This window comes from Propithecus coquereli, unplaced genomic scaffold, assembly GCF_000956105.1.
Source record: "Propithecus coquereli isolate 6110/MARCELLA unplaced genomic scaffold, Pcoq_1.0 Scaffold76, whole genome shotgun sequence".
NCBI lineage: Eukaryota > Metazoa > Chordata > Mammalia > Primates > Indriidae > Propithecus > Propithecus coquereli.
This window is the reverse complement of record NW_012153729.1, coordinates 8,434,693-8,439,153: the sequence shown is the minus strand read 5'-3', so window position 1 is coordinate 8,439,153 and position 4,461 is coordinate 8,434,693.

Below are 4,461 nucleotides of genomic sequence, written 5' to 3'. Positions count from 1 at the left end.
CAACAGTATGGTGACTATGTCCCTTATTAAAAAGAAAAAAATCTACTCCAGGGGATTAAACACAGCATTTAGTTCTGTTTCTTTGGTCTCAGCCTCGAATGGCTCCTCAGTCTCTTTGTCTTTTGTGACCTTGACATTTTGGAAGAGTACAGCCAGTTAGCAGATTCTGTGAACGTTTAACAGGATTAGTCTTTGATAGCTTCCTTGCTTTCTGGCATAACTCGATGTCCCACATGCGTCTGTACATTTCCTGTTCCCGGTCCCCATAGGCTGTTCCCGCACAGATCCCTGGTTCCTTTCCACGGGAAGCGGCATTTGGAGGTGAGCCCTGGATCCGGACGGCAGTGCAGCGGATTGGGGTGCCCTGTGGGTGGGGACCACGGGCTGGTGGGCAACAACCAGCCGAGTATCTATGCCTCACCCAACATAATCCCCTAATTTTCTCCTACACATTTTTTCTTTTTTTTTCATCGAGACGGAGTCTCACTCTGTTGCCCTGGCTAGAGTGAGTGCCATGGCGTCAGCCTAGCTCGCAGCAACCTCAAACTCCTGGGCTCAAGCGATCCTCCTGCCCCAGCCTCCCGAGCAGCTGGGACTATAGAGATGCGCCACCATGCCCGGCTAATTTTTTCTATATATTTTTAGTTGTCCACATAATTTCTTTCTGGTTTTTTTTAGTAGAGACAGGGTCTCGCTCTTGCTCAGGCTGATCTCAAACTCCTGAGCTCAAACAATCTGCCCACCTCAGCCTCCCAGAGTGCTTGGATTACAGGCATGAACCACCGTGCCCGGCCTCCTACCCATTTTTTAAGACAAATGTTATTTTATTTTATTTCAGGTTGTGGGAGGCTTACTTGCCTTTCCTCATCCGATGTTACTGATTTACTGTAATCACCGGTAGTGCAACCACAGAACTGGGGCGTCCGCAGACTGTCAAGGAAGTGTCAGAGTGTGTGTATATACATAAAGTGACTGCGCAGAACGATCAGATGACAACTAAGCGATGAATACACAGTGCCACAGAGAGCGTGGAGGCAGCGGGTGCCGCACAGGAAGGGCTGCCCTCACTGTCAGAAATCCTCCCTCTCACAGAACAAACTCACAGGTGACACGCCACCTTGGGCCTGGATTCCTACTATTAGACTCCCCGGGGCCACAACTCCCAGGGAAATGGAAAGTCTGCACGGGAAAGGTACAGGCAGACAGGTAGCAGACAGTGCTACAGGGCTCTGAGAAGAGGGCCTCGGGACAGAACGCAGTGTCAGAGCGGGGAGGGCTGGGGACACTGAAGGAGAGGGGTGGTGGAGTCCGGATAAGAATCTAAGTGCCATTGTTTTACCGAGAAACCTCACCCCACTGGGGTTCTGTTTTCTCGTCGCTGTTGCCAGTTACTCTGTGCCGACTCCCTACAGTCCCTTAGTAATACCCTGGGCAGATTCATCACCTTAGGCCGGGAAAACTCAGACCCGTCGTGCGCCAAACTCCCCTGCACGTCTGACCCAGACCTCTGCACCTCCTCTCCCCTCGCGAGCCGGAGGCTCACCTGCTTGCTGGGCGAACAGCGAGATGGGGGTGGGCCTGTGTGGTTCTGTGACACCTCCCACCACCTGTTTCCAAGGCCCGTCCCAGCTGCCCTGGAGTGGAGGCAGGAAGTGGAGATAGGGCAGGGGAGAGGGGCCAGAGGTCTTTTCATTTAACTGGCTGTAGGTCCAAGGTGGACAGGAAAGCTCCAGATGTGGTTGGGTTAATTCCATCTACTGCTGCTGGTCTCTGATGATAGGGTGGTGTCTGCACAGATGGGGTCTCCTCTGTCACTAAGTCCCCCCCAGCCTAGTCTTGTCTGGCCCCATCAAGAGTCTACCAGGGGGAGGCCCCCCCCTGCTTGGTGTGGAAGCCACCTGAACAGCCTGGGGGGCCTGCCCATCCTCTGAACTTGGTGCTTCTTCCTGTGGAAACTCGGGAAATATCGAGGCTTTTCTGCACCGTCCGTAGTCACAGGAGACTGGCACGGGGTGCCCCCTTCTTGTCCTCAATCCACACGATGTCTTCAGGCCCTGTCAGCGCGGGCTGTGCTGGTGGCCACGGTGCCCTCAGCGCTCAGGGCACTGCCAGTGCTAATCCCTTATAAATCTAGGCCACCAGCATAAAAGGAACTACATGTAATCAGTTTGCTTCTTTTTATAGACCCATTTGTTCAGACAGAATATTCTACAGGCAAATAGATATACAGAGGGCGATATGGGTATAAAGGACCCAGACGGAAAACCTGAAGGAAAAGAAAAACATTTTCTTTGGTTTGATTCGGGTACGAATAATCTCTTTGCAGCTGATGTTCTGAAGCCGACGCGCCCTCATCCGCACTCCCCGCGTGCACACGGGGGAGGTGGCCGTTCCCTTCATTTCGGTCTATTTCACAAGCCGCCTACCTCCGGGGACACTGACAAAGACAAGTTTCAACAAAACAATAGTCAATCATAGTTACAGTGTGTGGCCTTTGAGGCAAAATAAAATGAGACCTATAAAAACACACCAGATCATTTACAGCTCCTTGAAAGTCAGTAAGAGGCTGCCGGGTCCGGGATGACAGCAGACTCGGGCATCAAAACACGCTCTCGGAAAGAATTTCATATTTTAACAAAATCATTGAACCAGACACCATGGAAAAAACAGAACATCAGAGTTCCTTGCTCTAGTTTTTATCAGTCCACATTACTCCTATTGAGAATTTTTTTTTTTTTGAAACAGAGTCTCCCTCTGTCTCCCAGGCTAGAGTGCCGTGGCATCAGCCCAGCTCACAGCAACCTCCAACTCCTGGGCTCACGAAATCCTCCTGCCTCAGCCTCCCGAGTAGCTGGGACTACAGACACACACCAACACGCCTGGCTAATTTTTTGTTGCTATTTTTAGTTGCCTGGCTTATTTTTTCTGTTTTTAGTAGAGACGGTCAGGCTCTTGCTCAAGCTGGTCTCAAACTCCTGAGCTCAAGCGATCCTCCCGCCTCGGCCGCCCAGAGTGCTAGGATGACAGGCGTGAGCCACCGCGCCCGGCCTTGAGAATTTCATATGGTGATTTGAGGCACCATCATCTTTCCTGTGCTCAGCTCTCTAAGAAAGGACTTGATCAGGCCGGGGTCCTCTGTTTCTCCCGAGTCTCCTCCTGCCATTCTGATGGAATCTCTTACATTGACGCGAGGAGAGTTTCTTTTGGAAGTGGAGGAACAGCTGCCCTGCCTCCCTGTTAAGATGGGAACACACACCATATTTTAAAAGCCCAGATCATTATTTTTTCTTCTTTTTTCCTTTATAAAAGGTATGTTTTGTGTTTGTTCGGAAAAAAAAAAGATTTTTTTTTTTTGCAATAGCCATATTTTACTTTAAAATCAAGAAAAAAACAATGAAGTTAATATTTCCACAGGGTAGGGGAGGGGCAGGCAAAGGGCCAGGCCGGTGAAGTGTTCACCCACTGTCTCTAACAAGGCCACAGGAGAACGTGGCGTCCTGTGGCTCAGAGAGCCCACGCATCTGCTGCCGAGGGCGAGAAAAGCAAGCACAGGAGGCCGCTGCTGAGATAAAGAGAGCGGAACTCGAGCTTGCGCTGGAGGTGGCTTGAGAAGAACAGCTGCCTCGGGCGGTACACCAGAGAGCCAGACACCCGAGTCCTGACGGGGGCATTCCGGGACCGCCTCTGTCCTCGCTTTGTTGGGAGCTGGGTACATCCAAAGCCGCGCCCTACTGTTGTCCAGAGCACTTATTGCCATCTACCTGAATCTGACTTTGCAACGCCGCCGTCGTCATTGGCATTTCTTCACTGTTCCAAAGGCGGTCCTGCCCCGGCGGATGCTCCGACTGCTCACTGCAAGCGCTTTAGGGGAAACGTCAACAGACGGTTTGTGCCTTGAGATTCTTTGACCTCCTCACCTCAAAATGTCACTCTCACAGCTTCCACCAATTCTGGACTGTTGTGTGGCGATTCTTAGTCCTGAGCGAGTCCTCACACTGAAAGACTCGCCTTAACCCAAAGCTCCGGTACTCAGTGGATTCCAGTTTTCAGCGCACTCGGGCCTGATCTCGCCAATCTGAGACCCTGCCGGAGCTCTGTCAAAGTCGCCTTCTCCCGTACCCAGGCGAGCAGGAAACTCAGCGTCATCTCCTAACCGGCCGCTGGTAGCATCCAGGAGCCAGCTTTGACGCCAGCACGCTCGGTGGCGAGGTCTGTTTGGTCTAGCACGTGTCTGCAGTTTTCGAAAGCACTGCATGCTGGGGACAGCGTTAAACAGGCTTGTACGTGAAGGCTGTGCTTGAGAGTTTTTGAACAGAAAAATTAGCTCCCTCAGAATTTGTTTCCCGAAGTTTGACTTAACTTCTACCTATTGCCAAGAAGTTGTGAAATGTTTGAGAGAGGTTGTCCGAGACAAAAGACCAGAAAAGTGGGAGAACGATGGACGCATTCTATACTGATCAC